General features: G+C 50.7%; 16 non-coding genes across 16 annotated transcripts; all 16 read right to left on the reverse strand.

Moving 5' to 3' along the window:
• Positions 1 to 1,562: 1,562 nt before the first annotated feature.
• LOC126458645 (5S ribosomal RNA) lies at positions 1,563 to 1,681 on the reverse strand. Its single transcript, XR_007585670.1, has one exon. It is a non-coding gene; the product is annotated as a 5S ribosomal RNA (ribosomal RNA).
• Positions 1,682 to 2,820: 1,139 nt separating this feature from the next.
• Positions 2,821 to 2,939, reverse strand: LOC126459334 (5S ribosomal RNA). Its single transcript, XR_007585858.1, has one exon. It is a non-coding gene; the product is annotated as a 5S ribosomal RNA (ribosomal RNA).
• Positions 2,940 to 4,083: 1,144 nt separating this feature from the next.
• Positions 4,084 to 4,202, reverse strand: LOC126459335 (5S ribosomal RNA). The gene has a single exon (XR_007585859.1). It is a non-coding gene; the product is annotated as a 5S ribosomal RNA (ribosomal RNA).
• Positions 4,203 to 5,346: 1,144 nt separating this feature from the next.
• On the reverse strand, positions 5,347 to 5,465 carry LOC126459336 (5S ribosomal RNA). Its single transcript, XR_007585860.1, has one exon. It is a non-coding gene; the product is annotated as a 5S ribosomal RNA (ribosomal RNA).
• Positions 5,466 to 6,609: 1,144 nt separating this feature from the next.
• LOC126459337 (5S ribosomal RNA) lies at positions 6,610 to 6,728 on the reverse strand. Its single transcript, XR_007585861.1, has one exon. It is a non-coding gene; the product is annotated as a 5S ribosomal RNA (ribosomal RNA).
• A 1,144-nt stretch (positions 6,729 to 7,872) lies between these two features.
• On the reverse strand, positions 7,873 to 7,991 carry LOC126459338 (5S ribosomal RNA). The gene has a single exon (XR_007585862.1). It is a non-coding gene; the product is annotated as a 5S ribosomal RNA (ribosomal RNA).
• Positions 7,992 to 9,135: 1,144 nt separating this feature from the next.
• LOC126459339 (5S ribosomal RNA) lies at positions 9,136 to 9,254 on the reverse strand. Its single transcript, XR_007585863.1, has one exon. It is a non-coding gene; the product is annotated as a 5S ribosomal RNA (ribosomal RNA).
• A 1,144-nt stretch (positions 9,255 to 10,398) lies between these two features.
• LOC126459340 (5S ribosomal RNA) lies at positions 10,399 to 10,517 on the reverse strand. Its single transcript, XR_007585864.1, has one exon. It is a non-coding gene; the product is annotated as a 5S ribosomal RNA (ribosomal RNA).
• A 1,144-nt stretch (positions 10,518 to 11,661) lies between these two features.
• Positions 11,662 to 11,780, reverse strand: LOC126459341 (5S ribosomal RNA). The gene has a single exon (XR_007585865.1). It is a non-coding gene; the product is annotated as a 5S ribosomal RNA (ribosomal RNA).
• A 1,144-nt stretch (positions 11,781 to 12,924) lies between these two features.
• LOC126459343 (5S ribosomal RNA) lies at positions 12,925 to 13,043 on the reverse strand. The gene has a single exon (XR_007585866.1). It is a non-coding gene; the product is annotated as a 5S ribosomal RNA (ribosomal RNA).
• An 812-nt stretch (positions 13,044 to 13,855) lies between these two features.
• LOC126459181 (5S ribosomal RNA) lies at positions 13,856 to 13,974 on the reverse strand. The gene has a single exon (XR_007585782.1). It is a non-coding gene; the product is annotated as a 5S ribosomal RNA (ribosomal RNA).
• An 812-nt stretch (positions 13,975 to 14,786) lies between these two features.
• On the reverse strand, positions 14,787 to 14,905 carry LOC126459193 (5S ribosomal RNA). Its single transcript, XR_007585783.1, has one exon. It is a non-coding gene; the product is annotated as a 5S ribosomal RNA (ribosomal RNA).
• Positions 14,906 to 16,049: 1,144 nt separating this feature from the next.
• LOC126459344 (5S ribosomal RNA) lies at positions 16,050 to 16,168 on the reverse strand. Its single transcript, XR_007585867.1, has one exon. It is a non-coding gene; the product is annotated as a 5S ribosomal RNA (ribosomal RNA).
• A 1,144-nt stretch (positions 16,169 to 17,312) lies between these two features.
• Positions 17,313 to 17,431, reverse strand: LOC126459346 (5S ribosomal RNA). The gene has a single exon (XR_007585869.1). It is a non-coding gene; the product is annotated as a 5S ribosomal RNA (ribosomal RNA).
• Positions 17,432 to 18,575: 1,144 nt separating this feature from the next.
• LOC126459347 (5S ribosomal RNA) lies at positions 18,576 to 18,694 on the reverse strand. The gene has a single exon (XR_007585870.1). It is a non-coding gene; the product is annotated as a 5S ribosomal RNA (ribosomal RNA).
• An 812-nt stretch (positions 18,695 to 19,506) lies between these two features.
• On the reverse strand, positions 19,507 to 19,625 carry LOC126459205 (5S ribosomal RNA). The gene has a single exon (XR_007585784.1). It is a non-coding gene; the product is annotated as a 5S ribosomal RNA (ribosomal RNA).
• Positions 19,626 to 20,251: the final 626 nt, after the last annotated feature.

Consider the following 20,251-nt stretch of genomic DNA (forward strand, 5'->3'; position numbering starts at 1 on the left):
GCCGACAGCGGCACGGATTCCGGTGAAACATCGTCCACAACCGGTTTTTTAGTAATAGGTACAGTTGTCACATCCGCGACCAAAGAGGGCTCAACAAGAGGTACAGAAACAGAGTCACTATCGGGAACAGACGTATCCATGGCGTCAGCGGCGGCCGGTACAGGGGGGGCGGCCGCGAGTGGCACACGTGCGGGGGGGGCGGAACCTAAACTCGTCGCGGCAACAGAGGCAAAACTAGGCCCACCTAAAATATCCTCACGTGGCAACTGAACAGGCGGCCTGCGTTTAGGGCAGTTTTGTCGGTAATGACCGACAGCACCACAAAAAGAACACGTCTGAGGTTGACCACTATATGTTATGAAAGCACGATGACCGTTAACTAGCAAGAAGGACGGAATATGTTGACGGACGACCATCTTTACACTCCTCACGCCATTTTCAACTTGAAAAACATAGGCGGAGGACCACTTTTCTTTAGTAACAGATAGGACGGTCCCGTACGGCCGCAAATGACGAGATATTGTGTCATTCCGTATTTCAAAAGGCAAGTTGAACACACGAACATTTCGAAGGCCAAACCCACCATGAGAAATATTTACGTTACTAATGCGACCGTCTAGATGTCTAAATTTACGGACGCCATCATTAACATTGACAACAGTATCACATAATTCCGGAGTTTTCAACTTCAAAAACACAGAATTAATAAAAGTGTCAAACTGAACACCAAGAACGTCATCGGTCGATAAACACAATTCCTCGAGTATCCAACGATGAATTTCGAACGCGGACGGTTTGCCAACGGAACTATCGAATTCACATTGTACGTTATTTTCACGCTCTTCACTAGCATCATAAAAACTTTCCATTACTTACGGACTTGATGAAATGTAGCCGCGAGGCAGAAGACAGACGGCACACGAGGCGCCGCCGACCAAGTCGCAGACGGAAGTACAGCGCGCTCAGCAGCGAGGTGTTGCTGGGCGCGTGCAGCCTTCGACACACGCGGAGGACGCATCTTGTCCCTGGTGTCCAGCGGAGGGCCTGTGCGGGGTGTGGCAGTGTCGTGCTGGAGGGCGCCACTGGTAGCGATGTGGGCTTCCTCGCCTCACACCAGGTGTCTGCGTAGTTTGCAGTGCATTCGCGCCATTCCTATCCCTGTCCCCGTCCCGACTTGTCCCGACTTTGCTCGACTGCCGCTCGCTGCCGCTCGGGTCGTGGTCCATATGACAGCGCAAGCACGACAAACGTCTGCGGGACGAGACGAGACGACTAAGGAATAAATTCGTGATTACAAATCAAATTTGGAACTTTACACAAAAATTGGCGGTGACGTATTTCAGAAATCAACTGCCGATTCGTACTGTTTTGTCGTTATCAAAGTCTTCTTGGCAAACTTGGTTAGCACATTCTCCCTCAAACTGAGTTAATTACTGCATTTTCGTACCATTACAGTAGTTTAAAAGGGTTAAGGAAGCATCTTTGTCACAACAGAAAGGCAGTTTGAAAATTGGGCTGGCAGGGGTAGCGACATAATAACAAAACAAAAAGAAAAGGAAGGGAGCCAACAGCACCCGGGTTTCCCAGGCGGTCACCCATCCAAGTACTAACCGGGCCCAATGATGCTTAACTTCGGTGATCGGACGAGAACCGGTGTATTCATCATGGTATGGCCGTTGGCACTCGTGCAAGGTAGGAGCACGGCGGAATTCGCGTTCGGCTTCTCTCCCAACACACAAAATGTTAGTTTTCCGCCGCATTTGACGAAAGCACTTCCTTCTGCAACAGCCAGTTCCTCGCGGACGGCGCGGGGGGCGCGCCCGGCGTCCCAGCAGACCGACGGCCGAATTAGCGGGCGCACCGCCGCGTGTGTGAGACGCACTGTTGCTCGTTGCACCTCCTGTCATTCGTTGGGCGCGTGCAGCCTTCGACACACGCGGAGGACGCATCTTGTCCCTGGTGTCCAGCGGAGGGCCTGTGCGGGGTGTGGCAGTGTCGTGCTGGAGGGCGCCACTGGTAGCGATGTGGGCTTCCTCGCCTCACACCAGGTGTCTGCGTAGTTTGCAGTGCATTCGCGCCATTCCTATCCCTGTCCCCGTCCCGACTTGTCCCGACTTTGCTCGACTGCCGCTCGCTGCCGCTCGGGTCGTGGTCCATATGACAGCGCAAGCACGACAAACGTCTGCGGGACGAGACGAGACGACTAAGGAATAAATTCGTGATTACAAATCAAATTTGGAACTTTACACAAAAATTGGCGGTGACGTATTTCAGAAATCAACTGCCGATTCGTACTGTTTTGTCGTTATCAAAGTCTTCTTGGCAAACTTGGTTAGCACATTCTCCCTCAAACTGAGTTAATTACTGCATTTTCGTACCATTACAGTAGTTTAAAAGGGTTAAGGAAGCATCTTTGTCACAACAGAAAGGCAGTTTGAAAATTGGGCTGGCAGGGCTAGCGACATAATAACAAAACAAAAAAAGGAAAGGAGCCAACAGCACCTTTTCTTTTAAGTTTTTTAATTACTGCATTTTCTTACCACTACAGTAGTTTAAAAGGGTTAAGGAAGCATCTTTGTCACAACAGAAAGGTAGTTTGAAAATTGGGCTGGCAGGGGTAGCGACATAATAACAAAACCAAAAAGAAAGGAAAGGAGCCAACAGCACCTTTTCTTTTAAGTTTCTTAATTACTGCATTTTCTTACCACTACAGTAGTTTAAAAGGGTTAAGGAAGCATCTTTGTCACAACAGAAAGGTAGTTTGAAAATTGGGCTGGCAGGGGTAGCGACATAATAACAAAACCAAAAAGAAAGGAAAGGAGCCAACGGCACCCGGGTTTCCCAGGCGGTCACCCATCCAAGTACTAACCGGGCCCAATGATGCTTAACTTCGGGGATCGGACGAGAACCGGTGTATTCATCATGGTATGGCCGTTGGCACTCGTGCAATGTAGGAGCACGGCGGAATTCGCGTTCGGCTTCTCTCCCAACACACAAAATGTTAGTTTTCCGCCGCATTTGACGAAAGCACTTCCTTCTGCAACAGCCAGTTCCTCGCGGACGGCGCGGGGGGCGCGCCCGGCGTCCCAGCAGACCGACGGCCGAATTAGCGGGCGCACCGCCGCGTGTGTGAGACGCACTGTTGCTCGTTGCACCTCCTGTCATTCGTTGGGCGCGTGCAGCCTTCGACACACGCGGAGGACGCATCTTGTCCCTGGTGTCCAGCGGAGGGCCTGTGCGGGGTGTGGCAGTGTCGTGCTGGAGGGCGCCACTGGTAGCGATGTGGGCTTCCTCGCCTCACACCAGGTGTCTGCGTAGTTTGCAGTGCATTCGCGCCATTCCTATCCCTGTCCCCGTCCCGACTTGTCCCGACTTTGCTCGACTGCCGCTCGCTGCCGCTCGGGTCGTGGTCCATATGACAGCGCAAGCACGACAAACGTCTGCGGGACGAGACGAGACGAGACGACTAAGGAATAAATTCGTGATTACAAATCAAATTTGGAACTTTACACAAATATAGGCGGTGACGTATTTCAGAAATCAACTGCCGATTCGTACTGTTTTGTCGTTTTCAAAGTCTTCTTGGCAAACTTGGTTAGCACATTCTCCCTCAAACTGAGTTAATTACTGCATTTTCGTACCCTTACAGTAGTTTAAAAGGCTTAAGGAAGCATCTTTGTCACAACAGAAAGGTAGTTTGAAAATTGGGCTGGCAGGGCTAGCGACATAATAACAAAACAAAAAAAGGAAAGGAGCCAACAGCACCTTTTCTTTTAAGTTTTTTAATTACTGCATTTTCTTACCACTACAGTAGTTTAAAAGGGTTAAGGAAGCATCTTTGTCACAACAGAAAGGTAGTTTGAAAATTGGGCTGGCAGGGGTAGCGACATAATAACAAAACCAAAAAGAAAGGAAAGGAGCCAACAGCACCTTTTCTTTTAAGTTTCTTAATTACTGCATTTTCTTACCACTACAGTAGTTTAAAAGGGTTAAGGAAGCATCTTTGTCACAACAGAAAGGTAGTTTGAAAATTGGGCTGGCAGGGGTAGCGACATAATAACAAAACCAAAAAGAAAGGAAAGGAGCCAACGGCACCCGGGTTTCCCAGGCGGTCACCCATCCAAGTACTAACCGGGCCCAATGATGCTTAACTTCGGGGATCGGACGAGAACCGGTGTATTCATCATGGTATGGCCGTTGGCACTCGTGCAATGTAGGAGCACGGCGGAATTCGCGTTCGGCTTCTCTCCCAACACACAAAATGTTAGTTTTCCGCCGCATTTGACGAAAGCACTTCCTTCTGCAACAGCCAGTTCCTCGCGGACGGCGCGGGGGGCGCGCCCGGCGTCCCAGCAGACCGACGGCCGAATTAGCGGGCGCACCGCCGCGTGTGTGAGACGCACTGTTGCTCGTTGCACCTCCTGTCATTCGTTGGGCGCGTGCAGCCTTCGACACACGCGGAGGACGCATCTTGTCCCTGGTGTCCAGCGGAGGGCCTGTGCGGGGTGTGGCAGTGTCGTGCTGGAGGGCGCCACTGGTAGCGATGTGGGCTTCCTCGCCTCACACCAGGTGTCTGCGTAGTTTGCAGTGCATTCGCGCCATTCCTATCCCTGTCCCCGTCCCGACTTGTCCCGACTTTGCTCGACTGCCGCTCGCTGCCGCTCGGGTCGTGGTCCATATGACAGCGCAAGCACGACAAACGTCTGCGGGACGAGACGAGACGAGACGACTAAGGAATAAATTCGTGATTACAAATCAAATTTGGAACTTTACACAAATATAGGCGGTGACGTATTTCAGAAATCAACTGCCGATTCGTACTGTTTTGTCGTTTTCAAAGTCTTCTTGGCAAACTTGGTTAGCACATTCTCCCTCAAACTGAGTTAATTACTGCATTTTCGTACCCTTACAGTAGTTTAAAAGGCTTAAGGAAGCATCTTTGTCACAACAGAAAGGTAGTTTGAAAATTGGGCTGGCAGGGCTAGCGACATAATAACAAAACAAAAAAAGGAAAGGAGCCAACAGCACCTTTTCTTTTAAGTTTTTTAATTACTGCATTTTCTTACCACTACAGTAGTTTAAAAGGGTTAAGGAAGCATCTTTGTCACAACAGAAAGGTAGTTTGAAAATTGGGCTGGCAGGGGTAGCGACATAATAACAAAACCAAAAAGAAAGGAAAGGAGCCAACAGCACCTTTTCTTTTAAGTTTCTTAATTACTGCATTTTCTTACCACTACAGTAGTTTAAAAGGGTTAAGGAAGCATCTTTGTCACAACAGAAAGGTAGTTTGAAAATTGGGCTGGCAGGGGTAGCGACATAATAACAAAACCAAAAAGAAAGGAAAGGAGCCAACGGCACCCGGGTTTCCCAGGCGGTCACCCATCCAAGTACTAACCGGGCCCAATGATGCTTAACTTCGGGGATCGGACGAGAACCGGTGTATTCATCATGGTATGGCCGTTGGCACTCGTGCAATGTAGGAGCACGGCAGAATTCGCGTTCGGCTTCTCTCCCAACACACAAAATGTTAGTTTTCCGCCGCATTTGACGAAAGCACTTCCTTCTGCAACAGCCAGTTCCTCGAGGACGGCGCGGGGGGCGCGCCCGGCGTCCCAGCAGACCGACGGCCGAATTAGCGGGCGCACCGCCGCGTGTGTGAGACGCACTGTTGCCCGTTGCACCTCCTGTCATTCGTTGGGCGCGTGCAGCCTTCGACACTAGCGGGGGGCGCATCGTGTCCCTGGTGTCCAGCGGAGGGCCTGTGCGGGGTGTGGCAGTGTCGTGCTGGAGGGTCCCACTGGTAGCGATGTGGGCTTCCTCGCCTCACACCAGGTGTCTGCGTAGTTTGCAGTGCATTCGCGCCATTCCTATCCCTGTCCCCGTCCCGACTTGTCCCGACTTTGCTCGACTGCCGCTCGCTGCCGCTCGGGTCGTGGTCCATATGACAGCGCAAGCACGACAAACGTCTGCGGGACGAGACGAGACGAGACGACTAAGGAATAAATTCGTGATTACAAATCAAATTTGGAACTTTACACAAATATAGGCGGTGACGTATTTCAGAAATCAACTGCCGATTCGTACTGTTTTGTCGTTTTCAAAGTCTTCTTGGCAAACTTGGTTAGCACATTCTCCCTCAAACTGAGTTAATTACTGCATTTTCGTACCCTTACAGTAGTTTAAAAGGCTTAAGGAAGCATCTTTGTCACAACAGAAAGGTAGTTTGAAAATTGGGCTGGCAGGGCTAGCGACATAATAACAAAACAAAAAAAGGAAAGGAGCCAACAGCACCTTTTCTTTTAAGTTTTTTAATTACTGCATTTTCTTACCACTACAGTAGTTTAAAAGGGTTAAGGAAGCATCTTTGTCACAACAGAAAGGTAGTTTGAAAATTGGGCTGGCAGGGGTAGCGACATAATAACAAAACCAAAAAGAAAGGAAAGGAGCCAACAGCACCTTTTCTTTTAAGTTTCTTAATTACTGCATTTTCTTACCACTACAGTAGTTTAAAAGGGTTAAGGAAGCATCTTTGTCACAACAGAAAGGTAGTTTGAAAATTGGGCTGGCAGGGGTAGCGACATAATAACAAAACCAAAAAGAAAGGAAAGGAGCCAACGGCACCCGGGTTTCCCAGGCGGTCACCCATCCAAGTACTAACCGGGCCCAATGATGCTTAACTTCGGGGATCGGACGAGAACCGGTGTATTCATCATGGTATGGCCGTTGGCACTCGTGCAATGTAGGAGCACGGCGGAATTCGCGTTCGGCTTCTCTCCCAACACACAAAATGTTAGTTTTCCGCCGCATTTGACGAAAGCACTTCCTTCTGCAACAGCCAGTTCCTCGCGGACGGCGCGGGGGGCGCGCCCGGCGTCCCAGCAGACCGACGGCCGAATTAGCGGGCGCACCGCCGCGTGTGTGAGACGCACTGTTGCTCGTTGCACCTCCTGTCATTCGTTGGGCGCGTGCAGCCTTCGACACACGCGGAGGACGCATCTTGTCCCTGGTGTCCAGCGGAGGGCCTGTGCGGGGTGTGGCAGTGTCGTGCTGGAGGGCGCCACTGGTAGCGATGTGGGCTTCCTCGCCTCACACCAGGTGTCTGCGTAGTTTGCAGTGCATTCGCGCCATTCCTATCCCTGTCCCCGTCCCGACTTGTCCCGACTTTGCTCGACTGCCGCTCGCTGCCGCTCGGGTCGTGGTCCATATGACAGCGCAAGCACGACAAACGTCTGCGGGACGAGACGAGACGAGACGACTAAGGAATAAATTCGTGATTACAAATCAAATTTGGAACTTTACACAAATATAGGCGGTGACGTATTTCAGAAATCAACTGCCGATTCGTACTGTTTTGTCGTTTTCAAAGTCTTCTTGGCAAACTTGGTTAGCACATTCTCCCTCAAACTGAGTTAATTACTGCATTTTCGTACCCTTACAGTAGTTTAAAAGGCTTAAGGAAGCATCTTTGTCACAACAGAAAGGTAGTTTGAAAATTGGGCTGGCAGGGCTAGCGACATAATAACAAAACAAAAAAAGGAAAGGAGCCAACAGCACCTTTTCTTTTAAGTTTTTTAATTACTGCATTTTCTTACCACTACAGTAGTTTAAAAGGGTTAAGGAAGCATCTTTGTCACAACAGAAAGGTAGTTTGAAAATTGGGCTGGCAGGGGTAGCGACATAATAACAAAACCAAAAAGAAAGGAAAGGAGCCAACAGCACCTTTTCTTTTAAGTTTCTTAATTACTGCATTTTCTTACCACTACAGTAGTTTAAAAGGGTTAAGGAAGCATCTTTGTCACAACAGAAAGGTAGTTTGAAAATTGGGCTGGCAGGGGTAGCGACATAATAACAAAACCAAAAAGAAAGGAAAGGAGCCAACGGCACCCGGGTTTCCCAGGCGGTCACCCATCCAAGTACTAACCGGGCCCAATGATGCTTAACTTCGGGGATCGGACGAGAACCGGTGTATTCATCATGGTATGGCCGTTGGCACTCGTGCAATGTAGGAGCACGGCAGAATTCGCGTTCGGCTTCTCTCCCAACACACAAAATGTTAGTTTTCCGCCGCATTTGACGAAAGCACTTCCTTCTGCAACAGCCAGTTCCTCGAGGACGGCGCGGGGGGCGCGCCCGGCGTCCCAGCAGACCGACGGCCGAATTAGCGGGCGCACCGCCGCGTGTGTGAGACGCACTGTTGCCCGTTGCACCTCCTGTCATTCGTTGGGCGCGTGCAGCCTTCGACACTAGCGGGGGGCGCATCGTGTCCCTGGTGTCCAGCGGAGGGCCTGTGCGGGGTGTGGCAGTGTCGTGCTGGAGGGTCCCACTGGTAGCGATGTGGGCTTCCTCGCCTCACACCAGGTGTCTGCGTAGTTTGCAGTGCATTCGCGCCATTCCTATCCCTGTCCCCGTCCCGACTTGTCCCGACTTTGCTCGACTGCCGCTCGCTGCCGCTCGGGTCGTGGTCCATATGACAGCGCAAGCACGACAAACGTCTGCGGGACGAGACGAGACGAGACGACTAAGGAATAAATTCGTGATTACAAATCAAATTTGGAACTTTACACAAATATAGGCGGTGACGTATTTCAGAAATCAACTGCCGATTCGTACTGTTTTGTCGTTTTCAAAGTCTTCTTGGCAAACTTGGTTAGCACATTCTCCCTCAAACTGAGTTAATTACTGCATTTTCGTACCCTTACAGTAGTTTAAAAGGCTTAAGGAAGCATCTTTGTCACAACAGAAAGGTAGTTTGAAAATTGGGCTGGCAGGGCTAGCGACATAATAACAAAACAAAAAAAGGAAAGGAGCCAACAGCACCTTTTCTTTTAAGTTTTTTAATTACTGCATTTTCTTACCACTACAGTAGTTTAAAAGGGTTAAGGAAGCATCTTTGTCACAACAGAAAGGTAGTTTGAAAATTGGGCTGGCAGGGGTAGCGACATAATAACAAAACCAAAAAGAAAGGAAAGGAGCCAACAGCACCTTTTCTTTTAAGTTTCTTAATTACTGCATTTTCTTACCACTACAGTAGTTTAAAAGGGTTAAGGAAGCATCTTTGTCACAACAGAAAGGTAGTTTGAAAATTGGGCTGGCAGGGGTAGCGACATAATAACAAAACCAAAAAGAAAGGAAAGGAGCCAACGGCACCCGGGTTTCCCAGGCGGTCACCCATCCAAGTACTAACCGGGCCCAATGATGCTTAACTTCGGGGATCGGACGAGAACCGGTGTATTCATCATGGTATGGCCGTTGGCACTCGTGCAATGTAGGAGCACGGCGGAATTCGCGTTCGGCTTCTCTCCCAACACACAAAATGTTAGTTTTCCGCCGCATTTGACGAAAGCACTTCCTTCTGCAACAGCCAGTTCCTCGCGGACGGCGCGGGGGGCGCGCCCGGCGTCCCAGCAGACCGACGGCCGAATTAGCGGGCGCACCGCCGCGTGTGTGAGACGCACTGTTGCTCGTTGCACCTCCTGTCATTCGTTGGGCGCGTGCAGCCTTCGACACACGCGGAGGACGCATCTTGTCCCTGGTGTCCAGCGGAGGGCCTGTGCGGGGTGTGGCAGTGTCGTGCTGGAGGGCGCCACTGGTAGCGATGTGGGCTTCCTCGCCTCACACCAGGTGTCTGCGTAGTTTGCAGTGCATTCGCGCCATTCCTATCCCTGTCCCCGTCCCGACTTGTCCCGACTTTGCTCGACTGCCGCTCGCTGCCGCTCGGGTCGTGGTCCATATGACAGCGCAAGCACGACAAACGTCTGCGGGACGAGACGAGACGAGACGACTAAGGAATAAATTCGTGATTACAAATCAAATTTGGAACTTTACACAAATATAGGCGGTGACGTATTTCAGAAATCAACTGCCGATTCGTACTGTTTTGTCGTTTTCAAAGTCTTCTTGGCAAACTTGGTTAGCACATTCTCCCTCAAACTGAGTTAATTACTGCATTTTCGTACCCTTACAGTAGTTTAAAAGGCTTAAGGAAGCATCTTTGTCACAACAGAAAGGTAGTTTGAAAATTGGGCTGGCAGGGCTAGCGACATAATAACAAAACAAAAAAAGGAAAGGAGCCAACAGCACCTTTTCTTTTAAGTTTTTTAATTACTGCATTTTCTTACCACTACAGTAGTTTAAAAGGGTTAAGGAAGCATCTTTGTCACAACAGAAAGGTAGTTTGAAAATTGGGCTGGCAGGGGTAGCGACATAATAACAAAACCAAAAAGAAAGGAAAGGAGCCAACAGCACCTTTTCTTTTAAGTTTCTTAATTACTGCATTTTCTTACCACTACAGTAGTTTAAAAGGGTTAAGGAAGCATCTTTGTCACAACAGAAAGGTAGTTTGAAAATTGGGCTGGCAGGGGTAGCGACATAATAACAAAACCAAAAAGAAAGGAAAGGAGCCAACGGCACCCGGGTTTCCCAGGCGGTCACCCATCCAAGTACTAACCGGGCCCAATGATGCTTAACTTCGGGGATCGGACGAGAACCGGTGTATTCATCATGGTATGGCCGTTGGCACTCGTGCAATGTAGGAGCACGGCGGAATTCGCGTTCGGCTTCTCTCCCAACACACAAAATGTTAGTTTTCCGCCGCATTTGACGAAAGCACTTCCTTCTGCAACAGCCAGTTCCTCGCGGACGGCGCGGGGGGCGCGCCCGGCGTCCCAGCAGACCGACGGCCGAATTAGCGGGCGCACCGCCGCGTGTGTGAGACGCACTGTTGCTCGTTGCACCTCCTGTCATTCGTTGGGCGCGTGCAGCCTTCGACACACGCGGAGGACGCATCTTGTCCCTGGTGTCCAGCGGAGGGCCTGTGCGGGGTGTGGCAGTGTCGTGCTGGAGGGCGCCACTGGTAGCGATGTGGGCTTCCTCGCCTCACACCAGGTGTCTGCGTAGTTTGCAGTGCATTCGCGCCATTCCTATCCCTGTCCCCGTCCCGACTTGTCCCGACTTTGCTCGACTGCCGCTCGCTGCCGCTCGGGTCGTGGTCCATATGACAGCGCAAGCACGACAAACGTCTGCGGGACGAGACGAGACGAGACGACTAAGGAATAAATTCGTGATTACAAATCAAATTTGGAACTTTACACAAATATAGGCGGTGACGTATTTCAGAAATCAACTGCCGATTCGTACTGTTTTGTCGTTTTCAAAGTCTTCTTGGCAAACTTGGTTAGCACATTCTCCCTCAAACTGAGTTAATTACTGCATTTTCGTACCCTTACAGTAGTTTAAAAGGCTTAAGGAAGCATCTTTGTCACAACAGAAAGGTAGTTTGAAAATTGGGCTGGCAGGGCTAGCGACATAATAACAAAACAAAAAAAGGAAAGGAGCCAACAGCACCTTTTCTTTTAAGTTTTTTAATTACTGCATTTTCTTACCACTACAGTAGTTTAAAAGGGTTAAGGAAGCATCTTTGTCACAACAGAAAGGTAGTTTGAAAATTGGGCTGGCAGGGGTAGCGACATAATAACAAAACCAAAAAGAAAGGAAAGGAGCCAACAGCACCTTTTCTTTTAAGTTTCTTAATTACTGCATTTTCTTACCACTACAGTAGTTTAAAAGGGTTAAGGAAGCATCTTTGTCACAACAGAAAGGTAGTTTGAAAATTGGGCTGGCAGGGGTAGCGACATAATAACAAAACCAAAAAGAAAGGAAAGGAGCCAACGGCACCCGGGTTTCCCAGGCGGTCACCCATCCAAGTACTAACCGGGCCCAATGATGCTTAACTTCGGGGATCGGACGAGAACCGGTGTATTCATCATGGTATGGCCGTTGGCACTCGTGCAATGTAGGAGCACGGCGGAATTCGCGTTCGGCTTCTCTCCCAACACACAAAATGTTAGTTTTCCGCCGCATTTGACGAAAGCACTTCCTTCTGCAACAGCCAGTTCCTCGCGGACGGCGCGGGGGGCGCGCCCGGCGTCCCAGCAGACCGACGGCCGAATTAGCGGGCGCACCGCCGCGTGTGTGAGACGCACTGTTGCTCGTTGCACCTCCTGTCATTCGTTGGGCGCGTGCAGCCTTCGACACACGCGGAGGACGCATCTTGTCCCTGGTGTCCAGCGGAGGGCCTGTGCGGGGTGTGGCAGTGTCGTGCTGGAGGGCGCCACTGGTAGCGATGTGGGCTTCCTCGCCTCACACCAGGTGTCTGCGTAGTTTGCAGTGCATTCGCGCCATTCCTATCCCTGTCCCCGTCCCGACTTGTCCCGACTTTGCTCGACTGCCGCTCGCTGCCGCTCGGGTCGTGGTCCATATGACAGCGCAAGCACGACAAACGTCTGCGGGACGAGACGAGACGAGACGACTAAGGAATAAATTCGTGATTACAAATCAAATTTGGAACTTTACACAAATATAGGCGGTGACGTATTTCAGAAATCAACTGCCGATTCGTACTGTTTTGTCGTTTTCAAAGTCTTCTTGGCAAACTTGGTTAGCACATTCTCCCTCAAACTGAGTTAATTACTGCATTTTCGTACCCTTACAGTAGTTTAAAAGGCTTAAGGAAGCATCTTTGTCACAACAGAAAGGTAGTTTGAAAATTGGGCTGGCAGGGCTAGCGACATAATAACAAAACAAAAAAAGGAAAGGAGCCAACAGCACCTTTTCTTTTAAGTTTTTTAATTACTGCATTTTCTTACCACTACAGTAGTTTAAAAGGGTTAAGGAAGCATCTTTGTCACAACAGAAAGGTAGTTTGAAAATTGGGCTGGCAGGGGTAGCGACATAATAACAAAACCAAAAAGAAAGGAAAGGAGCCAACAGCACCTTTTCTTTTAAGTTTCTTAATTACTGCATTTTCTTACCACTACAGTAGTTTAAAAGGGTTAAGGAAGCATCTTTGTCACAACAGAAAGGTAGTTTGAAAATTGGGCTGGCAGGGGTAGCGACATAATAACAAAACCAAAAAGAAAGGAAAGGAGCCAACGGCACCCGGGTTTCCCAGGCGGTCACCCATCCAAGTACTAACCGGGCCCAATGATGCTTAACTTCGGGGATCGGACGAGAACCGGTGTATTCATCATGGTATGGCCGTTGGCACTCGTGCAATGTAGGAGCACGGCGGAATTCGCGTTCGGCTTCTCTCCCAACACACAAAATGTTAGTTTTCCGCCGCATTTGACGAAAGCACTTCCTTCTGCAACAGCCAGTTCCTCGCGGACGGCGCGGGGGGCGCGCCCGGCGTCCCAGCAGACCGACGGCCGAATTAGCGGGCGCACCGCCGCGTGTGTGAGACGCACTGTTGCTCGTTGCACCTCCTGTCATTCGTTGGGCGCGTGCAGCCTTCGACACACGCGGAGGACGCATCTTGTCCCTGGTGTCCAGCGGAGGGCCTGTGCGGGGTGTGGCAGTGTCGTGCTGGAGGGCGCCACTGGTAGCGATGTGGGCTTCCTCGCCTCACACCAGGTGTCTGCGTAGTTTGCAGTGCATTCGCGCCATTCCTATCCCTGTCCCCGTCCCGACTTGTCCCGACTTTGCTCGACTGCCGCTCGCTGCCGCTCGGGTCGTGGTCCATATGACAGCGCAAGCACGACAAACGTCTGCGGGACGAGACGAGACGACTAAGGAATAAATTCGTGATTACAAATCAAATTTGGAACTTTACACAAAAATTGGCGGTGACGTATTTCAGAAATCAACTGCCGATTCGTACTGTTTTGTCGTTATCAAAGTCTTCTTGGCAAACTTGGTTAGCACATTCTCCCTCAAACTGAGTTAATTACTGCATTTTCGTACCATTACAGTAGTTTAAAAGGGTTAAGGAAGCATCTTTGTCACAACAGAAAGGCAGTTTGAAAATTGGGCTGGCAGGGGTAGCGACATAATAACAAAACAAAAAGAAAAGGAAGGGAGCCAACAGCACCCGGGTTTCCCAGGCGGTCACCCATCCAAGTACTAACCGGGCCCAATGATGCTTAACTTCGGTGATCGGGCGAGAACCGGTGTATTCATCATGGTATGGCCGTTGGCACTCGTGCAAGGTAGGAGCACGGCGGAATTCGCGTTCGGCTTCTCTCCCAACACACAAAATGTTAGTTTTCCGCCGCATTTGACGAAAGCACTTCCTTCTGCAACAGCCAGTTCCTCGCGGACGGCGCGGGGGGCGCGCCCGGCGTCCCAGCAGACCGACGGCCGAATTAGCGGGCGCACCGCCGCGTGTGTGAGACGCACTGTTGCTCGTTGCACCTCCTGTCATTCGTTGGGCGCGTGCAGCCTTCGACACACGCGGAGGACGCATCTTGTCCCTGGTGTCCAGCGGAGGGCCTGTGCGGGGTGTGGCAGTGTCGTGCTGGAGGGCGCCACTGGTAGCGATGTGGGCTTCCTCGCCTCACACCAGGTGTCTGCGTAGTTTGCAGTGCATTCGCGCCATTCCTATCCCTGTCCCCGTCCCGACTTGTCCCGACTTTGCTCGACTGCCGCTCGCTGCCGCTCGGGTCGTGGTCCATATGACAGCGCAAGCACGACAAACGTCTGCGGGACGAGACGAGACGCCTAAGGAATAAATTCGTGATTACAAATCAAATTTGGAACTTTACACAAAAATTGGCGGTGACGTATTTCAGAAATCAACTGCCGATTCGTACTGTTTTGTCGTTATCAAAGTCTTCTTGGCAAACTTGGTTAGCACATTCTCCCTCAAACTGAGTTAATTACTGCATTTTCGTACCATTACAGTAGTTTAAAAGGGTTAAGGAAGCATCTTTGTCACAACAGAAAGGCAGTTTGAAAATTGGGCTGGCAGGGGTAGCGACATAATAACAAAACAAAAAGAAAAGGAAGGGAGCCAACAGCACCCGGGTTTCCCAGGCGGTCACCCATCCAAGTACTAACCGGGCCCAATGATGCTTAACTTCGGTGATCGGGCGAGAACCGGTGTATTCATCATGGTATGGCCGTTGGCACTCGTGCAAGGTAGGAGCACGGCGGAATTCGCGTTCGGCTTCTCTCCCAACACACAAAATGTTAGTTTTCCGCCGCATTTGACGAAAGCACTTCCTTCTGCAACAGCCAGTTCCTCGCGGACGGCGCGGGGGGCGCGCCCGGCGTCCCAGCAGACCGACGGCCGAATTAGCGGGCGCACCGCCGCGTGTGTGAGACGCACTGTTGCTCGTTGCACCTCCTGTCATTCGTTGGGCGCGTGCAGCCTTCGACACACGCGGAGGACGCATCTTGTCCCTGGTGTCCAGCGGAGGGCCTGTGCGGGGTGTGGCAGTGTCGTGCTGGAGGGCGCCACTGGTAGCGATGTGGGCTTCCTCGCCTCACACCAGGTGTCTGCGTAGTTTGCAGTGCATTCGCGCCATTCCTATCCCTGTCCCCGTCCCGACTTGTCCCGACTTTGCTCGACTGCCGCTCGCTGCCGCTCGGGTCGTGGTCCATATGACAGCGCAAGCACGACAAACGTCTGCGGGACGAGACGAGACGAGACGACTAAGGAATAAATTCGTGATTACAAATCAAATTTGGAACTTTACACAAATATAGGCGGTGACGTATTTCAGAAATCAACTGCCGATTCGTACTGTTTTGTCGTTTTCAAAGTCTTCTTGGCAAACTTGGTTAGCACATTCTCCCTCAAACTGAGTTAATTACTGCATTTTCGTACCCTTACAGTAGTTTAAAAGGCTTAAGGAAGCATCTTTGTCACAACAGAAAGGTAGTTTGAAAATTGGGCTGGCAGGGCTAGCGACATAATAACAAAACAAAAAAAGGAAAGGAGCCAACAGCACCTTTTCTTTTAAGTTTTTTAATTACTGCATTTTCTTACCACTACAGTAGTTTAAAAGGGTTAAGGAAGCATCTTTGTCACAACAGAAAGGTAGTTTGAAAATTGGGCTGGCAGGGGTAGCGACATAATAACAAAACCAAAAAGAAAGGAAAGGAGCCAACAGCACCTTTTCTTTTAAGTTTCTTAATTACTGCATTTTCTTACCACTACAGTAGTTTAAAAGGGTTAAGGAAGCATCTTTGTCACAACAGAAAGGTAGTTTGAAAATTGGGCTGGCAGGGGTAGCGACATAATAACAAAACCAAAAAGAAAGGAAAGGAGCCAACGGCACCCGGGTTTCCCAGGCGGTCACCCATCCAAGTACTAACCGGGCCCAATGATGCTTAACTTCGGGGATCGGACGAGAACCGGTGTATTCATCATGGTATGGCCGTTGGCACTCGTGCAATGTAGGAGCACGGCGGAATTCGCGTTCGGCTTCTCTCCCAACACACAAAATGTTAGTTTTCCGCCGCATTTGACGAAAGCACTTCCTTCTGCAACAGCCAGTTCCTCGCGGACGGCGCGGGGGGCGCGCCCGGCGTCCCAGCAGACCGACGGCCGAATTAGCGGGCGCACCGCCGCGTGTGTGAGACGCACTGTTGCTCGTTGCACCTCCTGTCATTCGTTGGGCGCGTGCAGCCTTCGACACACGCGGAGGACGCATCTTGTCCCTGGTGTCCAGCGGAGGGCCTGTGCGGGGTGTGGCAGTGTCGTGCTGGAGGGCGCCACTGGTAGCGATGTGGGCTTCCTCGCCTCACACCAGGTGTCTGCGTAGTTTGCAGTGCATTCGCGCCATTCCTATCCCTGTCCCCGTCCCGACTTGTCCCGACTTTGCTCGACTGCCGCTCGCTGCCGCTCGGGTCGTGGTCCATATGACAGCGCAAGCACGACAAACGTCTGCGGGACGAGACGAGACGAGACGACTAAGGAATAAATTCGTGATTACAAATCAAATTTGGAACTTTACACAAATATAGGCGGTGACGTATTTCAGAAATCAACTGCCGATTCGTACTGTTTTGTCGTTTTCAAAGTCTTCTTGGCAAACTTGGTTAGCACATTCTCCCTCAAACTGAGTTAATTACTGCATTTTCGTACCCTTACAGTAGTTTAAAAGGCTTAAGGAAGCATCTTTGTCACAACAGAAAGGTAGTTTGAAAATTGGGCTGGCAGGGCTAGCGACATAATAACAAAACAAAAAAAGGAAAGGAGCCAACAGCACCTTTTCTTTTAAGTTTTTTAATTACTGCATTTTCTTACCACTACAGTAGTTTAAAAGGGTTAAGGAAGCATCTTTGTCACAACAGAAAGGTAGTTTGAAAATTGGGCTGGCAGGGGTAGCGACATAATAACAAAACCAAAAAGAAAGGAAAGGAGCCAACAGCACCTTTTCTTTTAAGTTTCTTAATTACTGCATTTTCTTACCACTACAGTAGTTTAAAAGGGTTAAGGAAGCATCTTTGTCACAACAGAAAGGTAGTTTGAAAATTGGGCTGGCAGGGGTAGCGACATAATAACAAAACCAAAAAGAAAGGAAAGGAGCCAACGGCACCCGGGTTTCCCAGGCGGTCACCCATCCAAGTACTAACCGGGCCCAATGATGCTTAACTTCGGGGATCGGACGAGAACCGGTGTATTCATCATGGTATGGCCGTTGGCACTCGTGCAATGTAGGAGCACGGCGGAATTCGCGTTCGGCTTCTCTCCCAACACACAAAATGTTAGTTTTCCGCCGCATTTGACGAAAGCACTTCCTTCTGCAACAGCCAGTTCCTCGCGGACGGCGCGGGGGGCGCGCCCGGCGTCCCAGCAGACCGACGGCCGAATTAGCGGGCGCACCGCCGCGTGTGTGAGACGCACTGTTGCTCGTTGCACCTCCTGTCATTCGTTGGGCGCGTGCAGCCTTCGACACACGCGGAGGACGCATCTTGTCCCTGGTGTCCAGCGGAGGGCCTGTGCGGGGTGTGGCAGTGTCGTGCTGGAGGGCGCCACTGGTAGCGATGTGGGCTTCCTCGCCTCACACCAGGTGTCTGCGTAGTTTGCAGTGCATTCGCGCCATTCCTATCCCTGTCCCCGTCCCGACTTGTCCCGACTTTGCTCGACTGCCGCTCGCTGCCGCTCGGGTCGTGGTCCATATGACAGCGCAAGCACGACAAACGTCTGCGGGACGAGACGAGACGAGACGACTAAGGAATAAATTCGTGATTACAAATCAAATTTGGAACTTTACACAAATATAGGCGGTGACGTATTTCAGAAATCAACTGCCGATTCGTACTGTTTTGTCGTTTTCAAAGTCTTCTTGGCAAACTTGGTTAGCACATTCTCCCTCAAACTGAGTTAATTACTGCATTTTCGTACCCTTACAGTAGTTTAAAAGGCTTAAGGAAGCATCTTTGTCACAACAGAAAGGTAGTTTGAAAATTGGGCTGGCAGGGCTAGCGACATAATAACAAAACAAAAAAAGGAAAGGAGCCAACAGCACCTTTTCTTTTAAGTTTTTTAATTACTGCATTTTCTTACCACTACAGTAGTTTAAAAGGGTTAAGGAAGCATCTTTGTCACAACAGAAAGGTAGTTTGAAAATTGGGCTGGCAGGGGTAGCGACATAATAACAAAACCAAAAAGAAAGGAAAGGAGCCAACAGCACCTTTTCTTTTAAGTTTCTTAATTACTGCATTTTCTTACCACTACAGTAGTTTAAAAGGGTTAAGGAAGCATCTTTGTCACAACAGAAAGGTAGTTTGAAAATTGGGCTGGCAGGGGTAGCGACATAATAACAAAACCAAAAAGAAAGGAAAGGAGCCAACGGCACCCGGGTTTCCCAGGCGGTCACCCATCCAAGTACTAACCGGGCCCAATGATGCTTAACTTCGGGGATCGGACGAGAACCGGTGTATTCATCATGGTATGGCCGTTGGCACTCGTGCAATGTAGGAGCACGGCGGAATTCGCGTTCGGCTTCTCTCCCAACACACAAAATGTTAGTTTTCCGCCGCATTTGACGAAAGCACTTCCTTCTGCAACAGCCAGTTCCTCGCGGACGGCGCGGGGGGCGCGCCCGGCGTCCCAGCAGACCGACGGCCGAATTAGCGGGCGCACCGCCGCGTGTGTGAGACGCACTGTTGCTCGTTGCACCTCCTGTCATTCGTTGGGCGCGTGCAGCCTTCGACACACGCGGAGGACGCATCTTGTCCCTGGTGTCCAGCGGAGGGCCTGTGCGGGGTGTGGCAGTGTCGTGCTGGAGGGCGCCACTGGTAGCGATGTGGGCTTCCTCGCCTCACACCAGGTGTCTGCGTAGTTTGCAGTGCATTCGCGCCATTCCTATCCCTGTCCCCGTCCCGACTTGTCCCGACTTTGCTCGACTGCCGCTCGCTGCCGCTCGGGTCGTGGTCCATATGACAGCGCAAGCACGACAAACGTCTGCGGGACGAGACGAGACGACTAAGGAATAAATTCGTGATTACAAATCAAATTTGGAACTTTACACAAAAATTGGCGGTGACGTATTTCAGAAATCAACTGCCGATTCGTACTGTTTTGTCGTTATCAAAGTCTTCTTGGCAAACTTGGTTAGCACATTCTCCCTCAAACTGAGTTAATTACTGCATTTTCGTACCATTACAGTAGTTTAAAAGGGTTAAGGAAGCATCTTTGTCACAACAGAAAGGCAGTTTGAAAATTGGGCTGGCAGGGGTAGCGACATAATAACAAAACAAAAAGAAAAGGAAGGGAGCCAACAGCACCCGGGTTTCCCAGGCGGTCACCCATCCAAGTACTAACCGGGCCCAATGATGCTTAACTTCGGTGATCGGGCGAGAACCGGTGTATTCATCATGGTATGGCCGTTGGCACTCGTGCAAGGTAGGAGCACGGCGGAATTCGCGTTCGGCTTCTCTCCCAACACACAAAATGTTAGTTTTCCGCCGCATTTGACGAAAGCACTTCCTTCTGCAACAGCCAGTTCCTCGCGGACGGCGCGGGGGGCGCGCCCGGCGTCCCAGCAGACCGACGGCCGAATTAGCGGGCGCACCGCCGCGTGTGTGAGACGCACTGTTGCTCGTTGCACCTCCTGTCATTCGTTGGGCGCGTGCAGCCTTCGACACACGCGGAGGACGCATCTTGTCCCTGGTGTCCAGCGGAGGGCCTGTGCGGGGTGTGGCAGTGTCGTGCTGGAGGGCGCCACTGGTAGCGATGTGGGCTTCCTCGCCTCACACCAGGTGTCTGCGTAGTTTGCAGTGCATTCGCGCCATTCCTATCCCTGTCCCCGTCCCGACTTGTCCCGACTTTGCTCGACTGCCGCTCGCTGCCGCTCGGGTCGTGGTCCATATGACAGCGCAAGCACGACAAACGTCTGCGGGACGAGACGAGACGCCTAAGGAATAAATTCGTGATTACAAATCAAATTTGGAACTTTACACAAAAATTGGCGGTGACGTATTTCAGAAATCAACTGCCGATTCGTACTGTTTTGTCGTT

This window comes from Schistocerca serialis, chromosome 2 (assembly GCF_023864345.2).
Source record: "Schistocerca serialis cubense isolate TAMUIC-IGC-003099 chromosome 2, iqSchSeri2.2, whole genome shotgun sequence".
Lineage (NCBI taxonomy): Eukaryota > Metazoa > Arthropoda > Insecta > Orthoptera > Acrididae > Schistocerca > Schistocerca serialis.